This window comes from Ursus americanus, chromosome 6, assembly GCF_024610735.1.
Source record: "Ursus americanus isolate L20-20 chromosome 6, mUrsAme1.1.p, whole genome shotgun sequence".
Lineage (NCBI taxonomy): Eukaryota > Metazoa > Chordata > Mammalia > Carnivora > Ursidae > Ursus > Ursus americanus.
In genome coordinates this window covers 61,138,585-61,162,170 of record NC_142132.1, presented here as the reverse complement: position 1 = coordinate 61,162,170, position 23,586 = coordinate 61,138,585, and the positions used below count along the sequence as shown (strand labels likewise).

Sequence of the window (23,586 nt, the reverse complement as noted above, 5' to 3'; positions counted from 1 at the left end):
GTGAAAAAGGCCTAAAAACAAAGTTTTTAATTTTGACCCATTATGAAATTGACAATTGGCCCAGTTTTCTAATTATTCCCCAAAACACTTCAGTTTAATATTGAATAACAGATAACAGAGTCATCATGTTTGGAAAATGTTCCCCTAAAATTAACTGCCTTATAGTTAACAACCCATTTTCTAGGGATACATTTAACTGTTTTTTCTCTGGGAGTTCACCAAAAAAAAAAAAAAGCTGTTTTTTAAAATTAAAAGTTCATTTGGTGCTTTCCTGAGTAGTTTTGTTTTGACAATACTTATTTCTTTTTAAAGCTAAAGTTCTCTTGGCCTTACTTTGAGGCTTCAAGGACCCATTCACATTCATTTACTGTAATTACTGTGAAAATCTGAATTCCTAAGCCCCCACTGAATAGTACAGTAAAGTTCAGAAAATTAAAAAGAGAAAGTAAGGGAACAGAACTTACCTGGGAGGTTAAAGTTGAGGAGAGAAAATTTCTCCTGGGACAGGTCCCATGATGAGGGGATAACCTGCATCAGATTACTGATCATCCTGAACCTGACACCTATACTCCTTAGAAAAAAGGGGGAAAAAAGCATCATTTTATCTCTAATATCTTTTGCTTAATAAATACAGATTTATTCAAATCCTCCTCTTATAAACTTACATAATTCTAAAATGTGTCCTAATGGTCATATTAACTCAGAATGGACCTATATTTATACACATCTTGAATTTCATCCTAGAAAGCATCTTGCCCTATAGAATTGAAGAAGATTCTCATGTCTTTTCCATCTTCTTCTCACTTCTCTAAACCACATCAATAGCAATGGAAAATTCTAATGTCTGTTAAAGCCAACTTCTGAACATGAGAGAGAAGCTATTATTTGTTGATAGATATTGGAAGATTTCGGTTTTGAGGTTTAGCATTTTTAGTGTCCTATATTTCTCACTAGATTCAGGAAGTTATATTCAAGAAAGGAAACACTTATTATGCTTCTGTTATTCTTTCAGAAATTAGAATGGAAGGAATAGAAATGAGCTTTGAAAATATTTGAAACCATATAGATCTATTCTCTAACTATGGACCTGTTTATTTCAAAGTTTGACAGCAAATCTGTAAGAAAACAACAATGTCATACATATTAACTGTGTGGTACATTAATTTGAGAATATTCATTATGACAAGTAATGAGAGGAACAGAACGCTCTATTTGTTTAAGTGATCAGAAAACTCATTTGGAGGAATAATGGGCTTTCTCTGGGAGTCTGACAAAGGAAACTATGGGAGAGCACACACAGTTTATTTAAAGTATGTCTTTGTATTTGCTTTTATTGGAGAGTTTCAACCTTTTATAGATGAACCCAAGTAATTATTTTGGAAGACTGAGTATTCTTAGGTTGTACTGAGCTAACTGGATATTCAGCTTGCTGCAGTCAGTGCAGTGGAATACCCAGCACAGAGGGGAAAAAAATACTATAATTTAATATATTTTGGGATAAAAAACTCCCCTTAACTTACCACTCTGAACAAAAAAACCTCCCCTCCTTTGAATTCCACACCATTAAGGGAAGTTCTGTTGAGATTTGTCACTCCATGGGGCGCCTGAGTTTCTTGGTCCGTTAAGTGTCCAACTCTTGATCTCAGCTCTGGTGTTGATCTCAGGGTCATGAGTTCAAGCCCCGCATTGGGCTCCACACCCAATGGAGCCTACTTAAAAAGAAAAAAAGAAAAATGTCATTCCATAAACCCCAGATAGTACTGCTCCAATCAGTTTTTTCACCATTGTTTAAATATACGGATATTTAACCAAATGGAATGTATGTTCACCACACATGTCCACACATACATACAGGGACTAGAGCAAGGGTTGGAGACATTTCATTCAATGGTGGTGACATCAACTTATTCTATGAAAATATACACATCATGTCTCCTCAATGGGGCCATCAATCTGTTTATCATCTTAAGACCAAATGAGTATAAAACACTTTAAGGTTGTTTTGAAATCCAATGTCAAAATGGTGATAAAAGATTATTTAATCTTACACAAAATTTCAAAAGGAAAGTCCCACTTGCCAAGAGAAAATTGTTTTTACAGAGCATTCTATTTCTTTTGAATATTAAATACCCAATTATACCCAGAAATTGGTTTATCGTGCTGTGGTGAGCCTGATTTTCCATTTAATATAAAGGAACAGATGTTCTCTGCACGCCAGGAATGGGGGGAAATCTGTCCTCCTTTCCCTGTCTCCCACCCACAACCCCACTGGCTGTTCTCCACATGGTAGATACATCCATTCTCCGAATTGTGCAACACAGAATTAGGCAGAATGCTACCAATTTCCTGACATTTGATCATCATTTTGCTAAAAAACAAGACTAATAATAGAGGTGAACTCCTCACACAAGTTTGTGACAGCCCCGACGGGGGGAGGAGTGGAGGTGGAGGGGTAAACTTTAGAGGCAGAAAACAATTTGTAAGAGTTAAAACAACAATTTGGAACATGTTATTCTGAATCTAATTACATTTCCAATGGCGATCGATGACCAAAGACTAAAATCTTGATTCAAATTAGTAACAGGGTGAGAATTTATCTTTCAGAAATGCAACTTAAATAATTTTGAAATTATTTCACTACGTAATGTTTTATTGCATGTGCCTTCTAATACATTTTGTTTCGAGGTATCTGATAGATTTTCTTCAATTTTGACTGATTTAGTTATTAGGGTTTATTGTTGGTTTGCTTCTTAGGAATTTATGGTTAAGAGAAAAAAGAAGAGTGGTTTATTTGTTTGGGTCCCATTTTCAACAGCTGGAGGGATTAGAGGGCAGAGAAGGAGCTACAAACAGGGCAGCGCCGGGAAGTGGAGACTGTCAGGATTGAAGGCAAACAGCTAAGAAGGGTCCCAGAAGCGACATCCAACTCAGCAGGTCAGAGGATCAAGGTCATCAGCACCATAGATGGGGCAGGGCAAAGGGGAGGTAGGGAGGCAGTCGTCTCAGGGCCCAGGGAGGTTTCTAGATACTATAGTTTTGGTGTTTGTTTGTTTTTAAATTGGGTGGAACCAAATTTGGTTTTCAATATTTCAGTTTCCTGAGTAAGAGCCTTGTAGATGATGCTGCCTCTTACCTACGTGTCAGCCTTTTCCTCCTTGCCAGGTCAGGCCTGTTCAGTTAGAGAGGAGAGATCTCTTGGTCTTGGGAAAGGTAGGCCTTTACTTCAGGCCTAGGGGTGAATCATGAGACTCAAGACCACTGTGGTCATTCTTCCATTGATTCAATGTGTTATCAAACACCTACTATGAGCCAGCACCACCCTAAGCGTTAGGGATAGAGCAGTGAACAAAACAGACAAAACCCCTGCCTTCAAGAAGCTTATATTCTAGTGGGAGGAGACAAACAGTTACTATCTACATAAGCAAAGACAGTGTGCCGGGTGGTGAGCTAGGGAGAAAAACTGAGCAAGATGAGGTAGGAAGTGATAGGCTGAGGTGGAGGATGGTGGTTACTTTACATAGGGTGGTTGGAGACAGCCTCAGTGAAAGGGCAGTGAGTCATACTGACATCTGGAGGCAGAGGATACCGCAAGCATGGGGGCCTTTAAGAGGAGGCATACTGAGTGTGTTCAAAGAACAGCAGAGGCCAGGGCATTTGGACCAGAATGAGTGAGGGAGAAAATGAGTAAGGGAAAGATCAGACAGGGATTACAGCGGTGAAGGTCAGACGGTATAGAATCAGGTAGACCTTGGCTTTTACCCTGAGCACAATGGGGAATCCATTGGAGGATTGAGCAGAGGCATCACATGATCTGGGATTTGTTTTTTTAAACAGCTCTCGAGCTGTCCTGATGTCCCCTGGGCAGTGAGTGGTCTGAAGGTTGTGACATGGCCCACTTCTGTCTAATGAAATATAAAAGGACATCTACTAGGGAGGGCTTCTACTGCCAAATTTTTAATAAACTAAGCACTATGAATAGAAGGCCCTTCCCCTTACTTTTTCTGCCTGGAACTTGAATGTGATGCCTAGAATCGCAGTGATGGTCTTACTACCATGAATTGAGGAGGTTTCATGTATAGGATGGTGGAGCAGAGATACAGAAGGAGCCTGAGTCTTTTTGACACCACTGAACCTTCACAGCGGCTCATGACTACCTACTTCCAAACTTTTGTTAGGCCTATTTTAATGGGTTATTGTTCCTTGTAATTGAAATCCAAACTGGAACTGACCAAAAAAAAAAAAAAAAGATGGGGCGCCTGGGTAGCGCAGTCGTTAAAGCGTCTGCCTTCGGCTCAGGGCGTGATCCCGACGTACCGGGATTGAGTCCCACATTGGGCTCCTCCGCTATGAGCCTGCTTCTTCCTCTCCCACTCCCCTGCTGTGTTCCCTCTCTCGCTGGCTGTCTCTCTGTCACATAAATAAATAAAATCTTTAAAAAAAAAAAAAAGAGAGAGAGAGAAAGAAAATGACAACCATTACACACTCGAAATGACATTTAAGTACCAAAAAGAGTTGGAAGAGCATAATCTCAGAATATGATATAAATTTTTGAATTCAGTCAGTTTAGCTGAGTTATAATCTCATGATTGAATTTTAATTCTTTTTTCCCTACGGACCAGTAAAATCTTCATCACAAACTAAGCTCTAAAGCAAAAGGACAGAACAGCTGGACAGTTCAGCAAACCAGGCCCTTAAAGGTCATGATCTTGATGCACACTACAAGAGTTTGGGTAACACTTCAAGGTTGGGTGACCGCGTGTCAAGGTTTGCTAAGGACAATCTTGGCTTACGCTTGCTGTCCCTACATAACTATTAACTGCACCTTCTTTCACCCTCAAAAGTGTCTGGATGAGGATAATAAATTATAAGATCACACACATACATCCATGCATGTATCCACATAGAGGAGTAAATCAATCAAACCTTTGGGAAAGGATTTACAAGGAACTAAACAAGAGATTTTCTCTGGAAATGGGAGCAGATTTGTGGAAGAGTTATTTTTAATACATTATTTGTTTGAGTATTGTATCAGGTGCATGTTTTATTTTCAAAAATAAAAAAAAAGCTTACAACAACGAAAGAAAATACTTGCCAAGTTATAAGGATTCTCAAGTTCTGTTTTTCCTATGTAGGAAATCAATTGCACACAAAAATGTCAGGTTCTGTTGGAAGCAACATCTGAATGAGACGGAAAGCTAATATTTGAGGATAAATGTCAGTTACCCAGCTCTGAGAGTGTGGTCAGATCACAAAGATAGGATCTGAGGCGCCTGGTGCTGGTGTTGCCTGTGCCACCTCATTTCCTCGTGTTCCCTGCCACCCACGGTCCACAGGCTTCCTATCACTATTTACTGTAGTTGGAGATTGAAGACGGAATGGAAACAATTTCTGTAGCTTTCAACAGTCAACACGTGTTTTTTGAATGCCTACTAAGCCAAAGGCACTGGGCTGGGGTCTGAGTCATGAAAGCCACCGGCTCCCTACTCTTATAGAACTTAGAGTTTAGTAGGAGAGACAGACAATAAACAAGCAAATACACACATATATAGGGGATTACAGATTGTGTAAATATTGTGAAACAAATGAGAAAGTGCTAGAGAATAAATAGAACACAGATTTACTCTGCTGGAATAACAACGATAACAATAAAAAAAACCCTGAAAGCTTTTATTTTCTCCTTCTACGAGGGGAACCAGGTCCAGGGATGGAAAGGAGATAGGATTCTGTCAAGAAAGTCCAGTTCTGGTTCCACCACAGAATAATACCATGGCTGTAAAAGTCATAAATATTCTAAGCCTCATTTTTTTAGTTGACCTTCTTTTGTCATAAGGTTGCTGTGAAAAACAAGACGAAATTAATCAACGTAGGTGAGATGCTATGAAGTACTATTTATTATCTGCTCTGCCAACAAACATTTATTGAGTGCTGTCTTTGAGATGGGCTCTGTACTAACAGCAGGGTATATAAAGCTTCAAGAAAAAAGGTTGTCGTCACAAAAATCTCTGACTTAGGGAGATAGATACATATATGTAACTATGTGTGTGTGTTTGTGTATGTGCATGAAGTTTATTTTTTTATTTTTAAGGATGCTTTTTAAACAAATGGAAGTAAAACTCTCCCATAGAAGATTGATTTTAAAAGCATTTTCAAAGTTTTGCTCCTGCATTACTAGAGACCCAACCCGGTATTTGTCATCATTTACACTGCCCTAAACAATGAGAATAAGTGTTTACAATGTGAGGCTGAGACTCCATCTTTGTTGAGCCATTTGAATCACCAAAAATTAAATAATCATCAGCATAAATTTGTGTGAGAAACCCATGCATATATGGTCAATTTATTTACAAGAAGTCAAGAACGTGCAATGGGGAAAGGATAGCTTCTTCAATAAATGGTGCTGGGAAAGCTGAACAGCACATGCAAAGAATCTAACTAGACTATTATTTTACCATACACAAAAATTAACTCAAACTGGATTAAAGGCTTGGACGTAAGACCTGAAGCCATAAAACTCCTAGAAGAAAACATAGACGTAAGGTCCTTGACATTAGCCTTGCTGATGATTTTTTGGATCTGACTCAAAAAGTAAAATTAAACAAGTGGGACTATATCAAACTAAAAGGCTTCTTCATAGCAAAGGAAACCACCAACAAAATAAAAAGACAATCTACTGAACAGAAGAAAATATTTGCAAATCATATATCTAATAAAAGGTTAATATTCAAAACACATAAAGAACTTACACAACTCAATAACAAAAAAACCCAAACGATTCAATTTAAAAATGGGCAGAGTATCTGAATAGACATTTTTCCAAAGAGAGCATATAGATGGCCAACAGACAGACAGATGAAGAGATGCTCAACATCCCTAATCAGGGAAATGCAAATCGAAACCACAGTAAGCTATCACTTTACACATGTTACAATGACTGTTATTAAAAAAGATAAGAGATAGCAAGTGTTGACAAGGATATGGAGGAAAGTGAACCCTTGTGTACTGTTGGTTGGGTTTGTAAATTGGTGTAGCCACTATGCAAAACACTATGGAAGTTCCTTAAAAAATTAAAAATAGAACTACCATATCCAGCAATTTCACTTTTGGATATTTATTCAAAGAAAAAGAAAGTAGTAACTCAAAAAGATATATGGACACCTGTGTTCATTGAGGCATTATCTACAATAGCTAAGATATGAAAACAACCTAAGTGTCCATAAATGGATAAGTGGAAAAAGAAGTTGTGGTAAAATAGGAATACTATTTTACATATATATAACACAATACTATTCAGCCATAAAAAAAGAATGAAATGTTGCCATTTTTAACAACGATAGAACTTGAGGGCATTGTGCTAAGTAAAATAAGACAGACAAAGAAAAACAGTTACGGTATTATCTCACTTATATGTGGAATCTAAAAAACAAAACAAACAAATAAAAAAAAACAAGCTCATAGATACAGAGAACAGATTGGTGGTTGCCAGGGTGAGGGAGGGGAGGGGCAAAATGGGTGAAGGTGGTCAAGAGACACAAACTTCTAGCTATAAAATAAATGAGTTTGTGGCGATGTAATGTACTATATAGTGACTATAGTTAATAATACTGTATTGCATATATGAAAGCTGCCAAGAGAGTAGATCTTCAAAGTCCTTGTCATAAGAAAAAAAAGACAAAATTTTTGTAACAAGGTATGGTGACAGACAGATGTTAACTAAAGCTCTTGTGGTGATCATTTCATAATGTATGCAAATTTCGAATCATTATGTTGCACACCTGAAACTAATGTAATGTTATATGTCAATTATACCTCAACAAAAATAAATAAAAGAGCAATTAAAAAAATAAATTTGTGTAAGAGAGTTTTGTTTCTATTTCATAGATGTGAAAACCAATAATTTATACAAACTAAATATGATCACTTTCTGGAATTTTAGTTCGCAGTTGCATGATATCCCATGATGACAATGCCAGATAAATGAGCTTTTTCTATTAAAAAAAGTAAAATACCTTCAGTTTAAATTGTGGACTATGCAAAGCAAAGGATTTGTTGATGAACCGAAGATGATTTTGCCAAAACTGGAGTCTTTTAAAGAACAGAATGTGTTGGAAAGATTGTTCTTACAGCTAGACTATGTCAAGAATTCAAGCAAAGCCTTTGCCTATTTAAATTTAAATTAAAATAAAAAGTTTAAAATATGTCTTTGCACCTTTAAAAGTGAAGAGTCCATGGTGTTAACTTGGTCATAAAGAGTTACTTGGTTCATAAGTTCTATAACTGGTTTGCTGAAGAGATGGAATTTTTATGACTCAATTGATGAGATATTTTGATATGTTATCTCTATGCCTGTAGATGCTCAGAAATTACCCACGTCCCTATACCCTCTCAAGTGGCCTATTTCTTTTTCAAAACTGTCTCACATTCCTACTTGAGTTTAGTTTAATCTTTACAAAGCATGTTATATAAATGTTACCTGAATCATGGAGTACTTAAAAAAATTCTTGGAACAATTAAGGAGATGTTCTCAAACAAAACTGAATAAACAACTTAAAGTGGGTAAAACTTCTCGAAAGTTCATTTTGGTAATTTTATAACAACTTAAAAATTCCAGATTGCCTTGTACTCTTATGCCCATGGCCCTCTCTGCTTAACGGGGACCTAATCATTACTGTTTATGGATTATTATAGTTCCTGCACCCTTCCTTTTCTTTCTCTTACAACACGACATTTGTCCTCAGCAAGAGACTAAACGATATGACTTTAAACATTTCCCTTTGGATAGCACTTGTTGTGAATAAGATGGCGACAGACACCATCTTCAGGAAGCCATTTTCAGGAAGGAAGCTCATGGATTACTGGTTGATAAGTGTTTCCTGTCAAGTGGTAACAACAGTGGGAACAATGACCACGCATCTCATGGTCAACACCGTATCTCCACCTGGTATGGGAACTGGTACCTGACAAGTGTTCAGTAAATACTGATTGGATAAGTTAACTCATCTTGGTCTTTGGTCTTGCTAATATTCATGACACAGGCTAATTATATAATCATGGTAAAATCACTGTGATGGGAATCAGAATTTGACTGGCCCATAACTAGATATAATACTGAACAAGATGCTTTGTTTCTCAGGATGTGGCCTTTTTTTAATTCAAGTATAATTAACATATAATGTTATATTAGTTTCAGGTGTACGACATATTGATTCAACAATTTCATACATTACTCAGTGCTCACCACGATAAATGTAGTCACAAGACTTGGCTTTTTAATTATAAAATGAGAATTTCAGATGAGATCACTCCTTTGAAAACTTCCGTGTTTGACAGTTTTGTTTTAGTAATGAAACATTTTTAAAAGATCTCTTAAGTGGAATATTAATATGTTTAATGCAGCTACTAAAAGCAGAATAAATATGGTTTGAAACAGAGCCAGAACCTCTCTTGCTTGGCGATTCTATCCTTGAGTCACCTTTTTTTTTTTTTTTTGGAAGCCTAAGGCTCCAGAGAACACAATTTGAGAGCCAATGGACTTAGTTGTTTTTAATATTCTAGTTTGAAAATTTTATGAACAATGTGAAAAGATGGCACAGTGAAGAAAGAACACACAGTTCTCAGTAATCACTGAAATCAAGCTCCAGCCCTGCATTACTGTGTGACTTCGTGTTTCAGATTCTTGTCTATCAGATAGAACTATGTTGCTGAACAGTGGCATGCCCATCAGTGACTAGATAACTTAGGAGGTAATGGTTCTGGCTATCTGTTGCTATGAAACAAACTTCTCCAAATTTTGGTGGTTAAAATAACATCTCACAATTTTGTGGTTTGTATTTCAGGCAGTGGTTGCCTAGAGGATTTTCTGTTTGCTTAATGGTATTCAACTGGAAAATCTGGACTGGTCTGGAGGGTCCAAGTCATCTTCATTCATGTGTCCTTAGTAGGGACAGATGGCTGGGAGCCTGGACTCAGCTGGGACTGTCAACCGGGATGCCTACTCCAGGCCTTCCCAGCATGGCAGATGCAAGACAGTCAGGATCTTACATGGTGGCTCAAGACTCTAAGAAGAATGTTCCAGCAAACAGGCTTACCTGCATGACCTTTTATGACCCAGACTTCTAAATCACACAGCATTCCTTCTGCCGTACTCTCTTTGTCAAAATTTTCACTAGCTTTTCAAATTCGAAGAGAAGGGCTGAGCCCCTATCTCTTAATGGGAGGAGTGTCAAAGAATTTGCAGCCATGTTTTAAAACTGCCAGAGTTACTCTAGTCTTCAGTATCTGTCTAATTATTGCAATAGTCAAGGAAAATTTATATACTTCTCTCCAACATCATAGGAATAGAATATTGCAAGGCATCCCACTTTTTCTTGAAAAGTTTATACTGGGATTAAATGTACCAAGCTAAACCAGACGACCGGGTTTCTTGAGGTCTATGCTTCAGGCAAGCCTCATACCTGTGCTACAGAATGTATTTGGCAGAATTCTTTGCCATCACTATCATTCTGTATAAACAAGCCTTCGGTAGTTAGGATACACTAAGCCACTCCAAAATTGTTTGGATAATGGAAACAGGACATGCATATTTGGAGGACCGCTTTTGGAATTGTGACTCAAAAAGTTCCCGGCATGTAGGTTTTGTTATACAATTCAAACCACTTGGATTCTTTCCCCCTGCTTCCCAGTAATACTAGAAACAAATAAGTTGAAACTATAGAATGTGTGTTGTCTGGGGATACATGCTGAATGCACTTTTGGACACAGGTCTTTTTAAAAATTGTTATTATAATGTGGGAAGGGAATGTGAAAGTGTTTAGATAGCGAAATTACTTATTGTCCTTGATAATGATAAATGGACTTGGCTCGGCTTTTTCTACTCAAATGAAAGGTAACAGGGAGCATTGTTCCACCAGCAGAATTGATTTTCTTTTTTACCTCTGTTAATTCCGCATGTTGCCTGGAGAATTCCTCTCCTCGTGTGGAATATATAACTCAGAATTTGTAAAGACACATAAGAGAAAATGATTTCAGGAATAAAATTACTTTGGTGGAGAACTGCCACAGAATTTTTTCATAACACCAAATATGAGAGTTTTTCGAGTGCCTTGCATAAGACCACTTTGTACCACTGGATCTGCAGTCAATAAGAACATAATCACCAAAATGTGTCTTTAAATCATCACAGCAGTATCTAAAACTACCAGTACCGGTTAAGCCCTTTGTTTGAATTAAGGTAACGGGTCAACTAGAGTTCTTGCTACCCCCCAGAGGGGTAATAATTAATACTTAGCAGCAAGCGCTATGGTATGATTATCTTGATACCTTGCCCTTCCTTCCACAGGAAAGGTAACTGTGGCTGGGGCAAGGAGCACTGCTGGTATGGCAGGCCAGAGAGAGACACTACAGAAGGGAGCCTGGAACCCCAAGAGGAAGCACATGGTACTGTGAGTAAGACACACAGAAAGAAAAGCTGGGATAGGGACCATGATGGAGGGGTACACCCCTGCTAAATGCTGATTATACTGTTTTGTATAAGAGCAAGCCTCTCTCTGGAAGATTCCTCGTTAGGAAAATGAAAGAATCTAGTTAACAACTTGGTTATAATTAACTTCTATTCATCAGCCTAACTTGGTAAAGTGTGGACAAGAATCAACGAAATGGCATACCTAGCAGTGTATAGCACAAAAGAAGTTCTTGATAAATGAGAGCAGTGTCATTAGGTTCCCAAAAAGAAACAGGTGGCACATTCCAGTTGAATTAATTTGAGAAGAGTTTTAGAAAGGAACTCTTTGTAAAGGTCTGGGAAGAATGTAGTGAAATCCCAAGCTTGGTACAACTGGGCAATATGACCAGGGGAGGTCTGAACTAATAAGAAAAGGGGACAGTTGTCAGAGCCTGAAGACAGAATAGTTGGAGAACGCTGCCTGACAGGATTTGTGACTTTCAGTAGAGAGATGAATCAGTTTATGAAAATCCCACAGGGAGGGAGCTAGGGGAAAAATAATCCAACTAGAGCCAAAGAGTTGGGGAGTTCACTGATAACATCCACATGGGTCAGTCCCCGGGGGCACAAAGCAAGATGCATGAAGAGTGGATTCAGAGGTGCGAGCGGAAAAGGGGCTCAGCATAATATTGTTAACTGTTATTATTATTCTAAAATTTTCATTATTCCAATATCTGGTCCCAGAATACTTAGTATTTAGTGCAGCACCTGGAATCTGGAAGCCCAGTAATAATTTGTTAATTAAATGAATAAATGAATGCACAAATTCCCACTCATGATTGTTTCAGGTAGGAATTAAGTCAGGTTGGTATTAGAAGAAACCCAACTACAGCGGTTTGAAAACACAAGAGTTATTTTCTACATAAAAGAAATCTGAAGGCAGACTTGCCAAGATTTCCAAAGAGGTAGTATTTTTCTGAGTACATTTTTACCTTAAATAAAATCCATTACTAAGGAAGAAAGTCAGCATTCTCTTGATCAAATGGATGGACTTCAAAATCCAAATTTTGACACTTGAGAAAAGATAGTTATGGAAGAACCATGTAAACTATTTTGCCTTATCTGTCTCCTACGCTGGATTTGAACTAGCCAAATAGGCTAGGGATTTGAAACAATTATCTGGATAGTGGAAGAAAAAACCAACAACAACAATAAATGACTGATGAGTATGTGTGTGTGTGTGTGTGTGTGTGTGTGTGTGTGTGTGTGTGTGTGTGTTGGGGGTTATCTTCCATTTCTAATTTTATAAATCCCTCCTCATCTCACCTGTGCAGTTCACAAACCAATGATGATGATGAATCAAATCCAAGTTTGTCCTCCAAAAAAAAGCTTTAAAAATGGACCCAAAACATCATCAAATCTAGGGAAAAAATGAATTTTTTTCTTCAAATTAAAAAAAAAAGACCAAGAAGAAACAAAATCAGGAGAGTACAAAGGATAATATATCAAACTCCCATGTTCTCTCCAGTCATAACAAAATTAACATTTAAAAAACATTTGCTCAGAGTGCCTGGGTGGCTCAGTAGGTTAAGCATCTGCCTTCTGCTCAGGTCATGACCCCAGGGCTCATCTCCCTCTGCCTCTGTTGCTCCCCCTGCTTGTATTCTCTCTCTCTTTCTATCAAATAAATAAATAAAATCCTAAAAACAAAAAACATTTGCTTTTTAAAAAAATAAAAATTATAAAACAAAATTTCCCTCTCCGGGCCAAAGCCAAATGCTTAAGAAGGTGGAAAAAAATGCTAAAGGCAGGAGTGTTTGCTCAGATTCAAATTTGGTTCTCTGGGGGAGATAGCTTTGCAAGTTTTCCACGTACCAACCCAGGAACTGGCCACATCAATGTGAATTGTGAGGTTCTCTCCATGGTAGATATAGGGAGAACAGATGTATAGCTTTCCACAAATCTTCTAATTCCTCTGTGTCACCCATTGGTCACAGGGTTTCTTGAAAGTCCAGGGGGGAAATGAGGTAGAGGGTAAGGGTCCAATATGAAGATTGCTCGGTAGAAATCAGCAGGCCTGAGCAGGATGGTCTTATAGCAGAAGCTGTGGGATCAGACTCAGCGTAGAGCCAGATAAAAAATATGGGAGAGACCCAGAAGGCCTTGAACAGCAGCAAGCACTAAGATGAGACCAAGTCAGCCTGGTAGCACCACTCAGCCCGACCCACTGAGAAATACAGACAGTTGTCAACTTCAGCTGCAGATGCCAGCAGGGATAGTATGACTCTGAAGAAAAGAGAGATCCCCAGCAGGGATCCCAGTTCCCCTCACTCCACCACCATGGGATGACTCCATCTATCCCTAACCAGAGAATTAGGGTAAGTCCGAGAGACCAGTCTTTTCACTCAGAGTCACACAAAAGATACTATTTAAATCATTTTCATAGGTTGGAATGCTAAGTGCTTCTTAAAATATGCTTCATTTTTATAACAATATATTCACATGATCCATAAACTGAAACAATGTACAGAAATTTACAGGAAAAAGTCCTGCCCCCTTCCATTCCATTCCTACTCCCCCAAGAGCACTTCCCAAAAAGGACATTATTTTAGTTGGCTTCCGATGTATCTTTCCAGAGTTTATGCTATTACTAGCAAATGTGAATATATAATCTTAATCTTTTTTTTCATTTTCTTAAACCAAAGGTGGCATCACTATTTTTTTCTCATTTAAAATACATTATTGGGATTTCCATATCTGTATAGTATATAAGGTAATCACGGTTTTTGGGGAGAGTATTTCATTGTCAGGATGCTTCATGATTTATTCAACTCTTTCCTTATTGATAGACATAGATAACATTTTGCTATTACAAACAGTAGTACAATGAATGACTTTATAAATGTGTTATTTTTATCTACATGAGATATAATCTTTTTTTTTTTTTTTTTTTTTTTTTTTTATTAATAATGATTTTTTATTATATTATGTTAGTCACCATACAGTACATCCCCGGTTTCCGATGTAAGGCTCGATGATTCATTAGTTGTGTATAACACCCAGTGCACCATGCAATATGTGCCCTCCTTACTACCCATCACCGGTCTATCCCATTCCCCCACCCCCCTCCCCTCTGTAGCCCTCAGTTTGTTTCTCATAGTCCATAGTCTCTCATGTTTCATTCCCCCTTCTGATTACCCCCCCTTTCTTTATCCCTTTCTTCCCCTACTGATCATTCTAGTTCTTATGTTCCATAGATGAGAGAAATCATATGATAGTTGTCTTTCTCTGCTTGACTTATTTCACTAAGCATTATCTCCTCCAGTGCTGTCCATGTTGTAGCAAATGTTGAGAACTCATTCTTTCTGATTGCTGAGTAATATTCCATTGTATATATGGACCACAACTTCTTAATCCAGTCATCTGTTGCAGGGCATCTCGGCTCCTTCCACGATTTAGCTATTGTGGACATTGCTGCTATGAACATTGGGGTGCATATGGCCCTTCTCTTCACTACGTCTGTATCTTTGGGGTAAACACCCAGTAGTGCAATGGCTGGATCATAGGGTAGCTCAATTTTTAACTTTTTAAGGGACCTCCACACGGTCTTCCAGAGTGGCTGTACCAACTTGCATTCCCACCAACAATGTAGGAGGGATCCCCTTTCTCCACATCCTCTCCAACAATTGTTGTTTCTTGCCTTGTCTATTTTTGCCATTCTAACTGGCGTAAGGTGGTATCTCAGTGTGGTTTTGATTTGAATTTCCTTGATGGCTAATGATTTTGAACATTTTTTCATGTGTCTGTTAGCCATTTGTATGTCTTCATTGGAAAAGTGTCTGTTCATATCTTCTGCCCATTTTTTGATTTGTTTATTTGTTTCTCGTGTATTGAGTTTGAGAAGTTCTTTGTAGATCTTGGATACCAGTCCTTTATCTGTAGTGTCATTTGCAAATATATTCTCCCATTCCGTGGGCTGCCTCTTAGTTTTTCTGACTGTTTCCTTGGCTGTGCAGAAACTTTTAATCTTGATGAAGTCCCATAAATTCATTTTATCTTTTGTTTCTCTTGCCTTTGGGGATGTGTCATGAAAAAGGTTGCTTTGGCCGATGTCGTAGAGGTTGCTGCCTATGTTCTCCTCTAGAATTTTGATGGATTCCTGTCTCACATCGAGGTCTTTCATCCATTTGGAGTTTATTTTTGTGTATGGTGTGAGATAGTGATCAAGTTTCATTCTTTTGCATGTAGCTGTCCAATTTTCCCAGCACCATTTATTGAAGAGACTGTCTTTTTCCCACCGGATGTTTTTTCCTGCTTTATCAAATATTAGTTGCCCAAAGAGCTGAGGGTCCATTTCTGGGCTCTCTATTCTGTTCCATTGGTCTATGTGTCTGTTTTTGTGCCAGTACCATGCTGTCTTTGTGATCACAGCTTTGTAGTACAGCTCGAAATCCGGCATTGTGATGCCCCCAGCTTTGTTTTTCCTTTTCAACAGTTCCTTGGAGATTCGGGGTCTTTTCTGGTTCCATACAAATTTAAGGACTATTTGTTCCAGTTCTTTGAAAAACGTTCTCGGTATTTTGATCGGGATAGCATTGAAAGTGTAGATTGCTCTGGGTAGCATGGACATTTTAACTATGTTAATTCTTCCGATCCATGAGCATGGAATATCTTTCCATCTTTTTATGTCTTCCTCAATGTCTTTTAAGAGTGATTTATAGTTTCTAGAATAAAGGTCCTTTACGTCTCTGGTTAAGTTAATTCCAAGGTAACGTATGGTTTTTGGTGCTATTGTAAATGGGATGGATTCCCTGATTTCTCTTTCTTCGTTCTCGTTATTCGTGTACAGAAATGCGACTGATTTCTGAGCATTGATTTTGTATCCCGCCACGTTACTGAATTGCTCTATAACTTCTAATAGTTTGGGAGTGGCTTCTTTTGGGTTTTCCATATAGAGTATCATGTCGTCTGCGAAGAGAGACATTTTGACTTCTTCTTTGCCGATTTGAATACCTTTGATCTCTTTTTGTTGTCTGATTGCTGTTGCAAGGACTTCTAGTACTATGTTGAATAATAGTGGCGAGAGTGGGCATCCTTGTCGTGTTCCTGATCTTAAGGGAAAGGCTTCCAGCTTTTCCCCATTGAGAATAATATTTGCAGTAGGCTTTTCATAGATGGCTTTTATGAGATTGAGAAATGTACCTTCTATTCCTACACTCTGAAGGGTTTTAATCAGGAAAGGATGCTGTATTTTGTCAAATGCTTTTTCGGCATCGATTGAGAGGATCATATGGTTCTTGAGTCTTTTCTTGTTGATATGATGTATCACGCTGATTGATTTGCGAATATTGAACCACGCTTGCATCCCAGGTATGAATCCCACTTGATCGTGGTGGATAATCCTTTTAATGAACTGTTGGATTCTATTAGCAAGTATCTTGTTGAGGATTTTGGCGTCCATATTCATTAGGGAAATCGGTCTGTAATTCTCCTTTTTGAGGGGGTCTTTGCCTGGTTTGGGGATCAAGGTAATATTGGCCTCATAGAATGAGTTTGGTAGCTTTCCTTCTGTTTCTATTTTTTGAAATAGCTTTAGGAGAATAGGTATTATTTCTTCTTTGAATGTTTGGTAGAATTCCCCAGGAAAACCGTCCGGGCCTGGAGTTTTGTTATTTGGAAGGTTGTTTATCACTGACTCAATTTCTTCATAATTAATTGGCCTGTTTAAGAAATCAATTTCTTCCTTTTTCAATCTTGGTAGTTTATAGGTTTCGAGGAAGGATTCCATCTCTTCCAGATTGCTTAGTTTATTGGCATATAGCTGTTGATAAAAATTTCTAATAATCCTTCCAATTTCAATGGTGTTCGTCATGACCTCTCCTTTTTCATTCATAATTTTAATAATCTGGGTCCTTTCTTTTTTCTTTTGGATAAGTCTTGCCAGTGGTCTGTCAATTTTATTGATTCTCTCCAAGAACCAGCTTCTAGTCCTGTTGATCTGCTCTACTGTACTTCTGGTTTCTGCTTGATTGATTTCAGCTTTAATTTTGGTCAACTGCTTCCTTGTGAGTGGATTAGGCCTGTCCCTCTGTTGCTGTTCCAGCTTCTTGAGGTGAGAATATAAAAACTGCATTTTAGATTTTTCTATTCTTTTGAGTGAGGCTTGGATGGCTATGTATTTCCCCCTTAGGACTGCCTTTGCAGTATCCCATAGGTTTTGGACTGTTGTATTTTCATTCTCATTGGTCTCCATAAATTGTTTAATTTGATTTTTGATTTCCTGGTTTATCGAGTCATTCCTGAGCAGGATGGTTCTTAGTCTCCAAGTGTTTGAGTTTCTTCCAAATTTTTCCTTGTGGTTGAGTTCCAATTTCAGAGCGTTGTGGTCTGAGAATATGCAGGGGATAATTTCAATCTTTTGGTATCGGCTGAGACCTGTTTTGTGTCCCAGAACATGGTCTATTCTTGAAAATGTTCCATGGGCATTAGAATAGAATGAGTATTCTTTGGTTCTGGGGTGCAGTGTTCTATATATATCTAAGAGGTCCAACTCGTCGAGTATGGCATTCAAAGCCTTTGATTCTTTGCTTAGTTTTTGCCAGGGTGTTCTGTCTATTTCTGAGAGTGGAGTGTTGAGGTCCCCTACTATTAATGTATTTTTATCTATATGTCTCTTTATTCTGGTTAAGAGTTGGCTTGTGTATCTTGCTGCTCCCCTGTTGGGGGCATATATATTTATAATTGTCATATCCACTTGTTGAATACTTCCTTTAAGAATAATATAGTGCCCTTCTGCATCTCTAACTATAGTCTGTAGTTTAAAATCCAATTTATCTGATATGAGAATTGCTACCCCAGCTTTCTTTTGAGGTCCATTTGCGTGAAAGATGGTACTCCATCCCCTTACTCTCAGTCTGAATGCATCTTTGGGTTCGAAATGAGTCTCTTGTAGACAGCAAATGGATGGGTCATTTCTTTTTATCCAATCTGCAACCCTGTGGCGTTTGAAACTAGAATTTAAACCATTAATGTTCAGGCTGAGTACTGAGAGATATGCTTTTAATTCTGCCATGTTGTCAGTAAAGTCTTTGTTTGTATTGGCTGTGACTTTCTGTTTTGTATCACTCTTGGGGCCTTTTTACTTTTATAGAACCCCCCGTAATACCTCCTGTAGGGCTGGTTTCGTGGTTACGAAATTGGCTAGTGACTGTCGATTCTGAAATGTCTTTATTTCTCCATCAATTCTGAATGACAGCCTTGCTGGATAAAGGATCCTTGGCTGCATGTTTTTCTCTGAAAGAGCTTTAAAAATGCTCCCCCAACCCTTTCTCTCATTCCAGGTCTGTGTAGACAGGTCTGATGTAATTCTGATGCCTTTGCCTTGGTACGTGAGAAATTTCTTTGCCCTGGCCGCTTTCAATACTGTTTCCTTGGATCTCATATTTGCGAATTGCACTATGACGTGACGTGGTGTAGGTCTGTCATGGTTGAGCTTGGGAGGGGTCCTCTCTGCCTCTTGGACACGAATTTTTGTTTCCCTTGCTAGATTAGGGAAGTTTTCAGCTACAATTTGTTCAAATATCTCTTCTAGACCTCTGTTTTTCTCCACCCCCTCGGGGATGCCGATGATTCTAACATTGGATCGTTTCGTTGAGTCAGTAATCTCCCGTAGCCAACATTCGTGGGCGTGGATTTTTTTAAGACCATCTTCTATTTTTATTTTTTCCTCTATTAACCCATCCTCCAATTCACTAACCCTTTCCTCCGCTTCCGTGACCCTGGCCGTCAGAGCCTCTAGTTTTGCCTGCATTTGGCTCATAGAATTTTTAATTTCTGTCAAATTCGCTCTCATTTCCGCCCTTAGGGATTGTATATTCTCAGTAATATTTTCCTGAATACTTTTTTCAAGTCTACTCATTATCTTGACCATTGTTACTCTGAATTCCATTTCTGATAATTTGGTTACATCCATATCCGTTACTTCTGTGGCAGAGGCCACTGACTCACTGTCTTTTCTTTGCTGGGGGGGGCTTCTCCTTCTTGTCATTCTGATGAAGAGAGGTTGCGGGCTTTCCAGAGCCCAAAATTATTGACTGGGTCCCAGGCCGTGCCCCTTGTTTTATAGGGATCTTAGAGATGTGGGCTTCTTCTTTAAAGATTTTATTTATTTACTTATCTGAGAGAGGGAGACAGACAGTCAGCAAGAACGAAACAGAAGCAGGGGAGTGAGAGAGGAAGAAGCAGGCTCCCAGCGGAGGAGCCCGATGAGGGACTCCTTTCCGGAACGCCGGGATCACGCCCTAAGCCGGAGACAGGAGCTCAATGACTGCGCCACCCAGGCGCCCGGGTTGTGGGCTTCTTGATTTTTCAGCCTGCCTTCTGTGTTCTGGGGGAGGGGCCTGCCGCGCCAATACTCAGGCAACCCTGTTTGGTTAGAGTCTCCGTGTCCCCTGCGAGGGAGGATGGGGATGGGCACTCTCTGAGCCGGTATTTCCAGGCTTTTGTTCTCTGGCGGCTTTCCCTGGCGGCCGGCTATGCCTCTTCTGAGGGTCAGAGCAGCAGAGGCTGCATTGTCGCAGAACAGAGGGATTGCGGCCCGTTCTCCACTGATGTTCTGGCCACTTTAACTCTGTTACTGTTGGTGCTGCTCAACCCTGCGGCCGTCCCGGGATGTGCGCACCAACTCGGCGACCCTGCCCTCACTTCCAGGGCCGGTGCGTCTCTGTCCTTTGTGTTTCTAATGCCGCCAGCCACCGGCTGTGTCTCTGTCCTTTGTGTTTCTAATGCCGCCAGCCACCGGCCGCCCCGCGCTCCCGGGTCTCCCGGTCTCAGTCTATGCCCGGTGAGCACACCTCGATTCCGGAGTTTCGGGAGAAGCCTGGTGGCGCGCGCACCCGGTTCAGGGTCTCAGTCTGCTGTTTCGCGGGTGCCGACCGCGAGTCCGCCCGCTCCCCCGTGCAGGTGGCCCGCCAGCCGCCAGCCGCCCCGCGCGCGCTCCGGGAGTTCCCGGTCTCAGTCTGGATCCCGTGAGCACACCGGGATTCCGGAGTTCCGGGAGATGCCTGGTGGCGCGCGCGTTCACGGCTCACCGGTCTCAGTCCGCTCTCTCGCGGGTGCCCTCTGTGTGTCCGCCCGCTCCCCCGTGCAGGTGGCTGCCGCTTCCCGGCGCCCAAACACGGCGGCTCCCTCCCCCTTCCGTTTATCTTCCGATATCCGTGCACGGTTTACAGCTCCCCTCTTGGTACCTCAATACTCAGCGCTGGAGATGTTCATTTGTAGAGATCCAGATGCATCATCCTGCGTCTCAGGCTGATTCCGTGGTTATATAGGCTGGTCTGGTACCTATCCAGCTCGACTCAGGGGACCGGCTGAAAAAGGGGTCCCCTATTCCTCCGCCATCTTCTACATGAGATATAATCTTTAACAAAAACCTAAAGGGTTGAACTTTAAATGAATATGTAAACTGGATTATGCCACAACATACTGGAACATTGCCAAGTTTAATGGTCCCAGGCACCCAGTGATTAGTAACTTTTAGGTGATCAGATCAGTTAACGAAGAAATAAAGAAGCCACATAATCTTGAGTATTGTTAGTAGAGTCACAAACTCTACTTCACAGGCGTGCATACATGCAAGCACACGTTAAAAATATAAAATTGGGCTCAAGTCTATATACTCTCGTAACAGTTGCAAGATAGGGAGCCACTGAGGCCAGACCCTGCAAAGGGCTTACCGACAGGATTTACAAAGAATGGCAAGGAAATTGGCTTGGAAATCTAAGAGCCGGGTAGGGTTAGGACAAGCCCCTTGTGCACCTGGCTGGAGTATGGGTCTGCCCCCCGGGGCAGCTGCCAACCCTCCACTGGCTGCCCTCCATCTGTCTTTTCGCTCTGCCTTCGACTGCTCTCTCGACTTGTTCTTAACTTCTGTGGCCCCATACTTTCAGCTTCCTACTTCTCACAGGGGCTCCTCCAGTGTCAATTTTACCTTGTGACCTTTTAACTGAGCTGTGACCTTACTCGTCTCATGATTTCTGGATTTTTCATACAAATTTCAAATTTTGCTCTGCTCATTTTTCCATCAAGCCCATACAGATAATGAATCGGTTGTTGGTAAGTCTACTGTTTGGTTACTCTTCGATCTGTTACTCACTCCTGAGCCAATTAGCGACCGTGGAGGGAGGACCACGTGGTCAAACAAGCCTCAGCCCCCGCCCCCTGCGGCGAGAGGAACTGGTGGGGCTGTTTCTCTTACACCCCAGTGTGTCACGAGGGCACGTTAACATTTCCAATGTCTGGAATCAAAACGTTGTATTCATGTCCTTTAATATCAATTTAATATTATTATAAATGCATAGTTGTCTATCATATGGCATTTCTGTAATTTATATTATGAATACCTATTGCTAGACACTAGAGAATATACGTAGCCAGGGGAAAAGGATGAAACAGTGATGAGCGTTGAAGGGAGGTCAAGAAATCGATCAAAATCGGATCCACATGTCCCCTTTATGTGTGTGTAGAAAGGTACCCCTACATCCCTTGGCTTAGACACAACCATGGGCAGAGGCAGGGTGCATTAGATATCAGGGGTAATAGGACATAAAAATAGAAACTAAGTTAGTTGCACAAAAATGAAATACATTTTAAAAATGTGCACTTGTGTCCTGACACTATTACCCGGTATACAGATTTTTCATGGGTGCAAATATTTGAGCTTAGATAGCCCCTTAGAGCTCATCAAACACTTGGGGGAAAATGTTAGTTAAGAATAAACAGTCCTCTGTTCTTTTAAGTGTTTTTACATTTCATTAATAGTTGAACTGGTGTCTGGCGTCTAAGATATTTTGATAAACATCTCAGAAATGGACACATGATGTTCACATTTTTTGAGGGGCGATTTTTCAGACTTGGCAGACTTTAGCAGTGGAACCCTCTCTTCAAACAAAATAGGAAGGACCTCAATATGCAAACAGCTAGGAGCGGTGTTCTGGTAGAAAATCAGAGTCTCCCCTTCCCTCACTGTCCCTTTTCACCCCCTGAGCTGGCCCTGGAGACACCACTTTATAACCCTAGTGACTCATGCACAAGCTGGAAAGCCATCACTTGTTCAGGCGGCTTCGGTCCTAATGGCCTCATAAGTAAGAAGCGAAATGGTGACATCCCACTTAGCTGGCTGGTCCCCACGTCTTTTAAGTGAGCAGGAATTAGCTCAATAGTGTAATCGTTATTAAATCTCCCAAGTGGCTTTACGGATATCTATACTTGCTCCTCCCCTCGCCCCCTGCTGAGATGAGTCTGAAGTGGGGCCCAGACATCTGTATTTTTAAAAGCCCCACCCCTACCCCATTCTAATATACAGCCAACATGAGAACCATTGAGGAAGATAATCTTTGAAGATTGCTACCAACAATAAAGTTCACATGAATCGGAATTTGGGGAGGAGTACCTTAATTTGACGATCCAGTTGGAACGAACTCTGGAGGGTAGGAGAGTCTTTGAGGACTCACAGAAGTAGAAATAACAGTTTTCGGTTTCAGTGGTCTTAAATCAGACAGTGAAGCAGAACAAAATCTATTCTCTCTTTAAGAAAGCAAGAATTTCTCTCTAGCAAAAAAATGTCCTTGAAATAATTGTTTGTCCTTGGCTCCTTGGAAAATCATGGCTGATTGCCAGGTGGTGGGTATAAAAGAAGGATGATTTTGTTCATGTGAATGTCAATATTGCCTTCAGGAGGTAGGAATGTTAAAAACAGTGTTTTAAAATTTTGGAGCCTAGTTACCATATAATTAAATTAAGTCTCAGCTAAAATCTTGCCTTTTCTGAAAGGATTATTATCCGATTTTTGTTAAATATTTAAAAATTAACCCATAAGGAAATGAAAATCATCATTTTAATCTTGCCTCATATTTGTTTAATAATCTCAAATGATTAATTTTCTAATTAAGGAAATGGAATTGATTTTGGAAAGTTATCATGTAGTATTCATGGTTGAAGTGTTCAATATTTCATAATGACATTTAGCCCAGTTTAATAAAACTTCTGCAGTTTTCTAAAAAAGCATTCCCAAAATGTGTCCTCTTGCTGCCGCAAGAGGTTAATAGAAGTCACACACACAAAATATTTCTATATAGAAAGAAGTTTGGGAA

The 23,586-nt window shown here is 39.8% G+C and overlaps 1 long non-coding RNA gene across 1 annotated transcript in view; it reads right to left on the bottom strand.

Annotated features, from left to right (window-relative positions):
* Positions 1–1,525: 1,525 nt before the first annotated feature.
* Positions 1,526–23,586, bottom strand: part of LOC148109819 (uncharacterized) — a 47,986-nt gene continuing 25,925 nt past the window's right edge. Inside the window, exon 3 of the long non-coding RNA XR_015724843.1 lies at positions 1,526–1,712. This is a non-coding gene — a long non-coding RNA (uncharacterized LOC148109819). The remainder of the gene's footprint in view (positions 1,713–23,586) is intronic.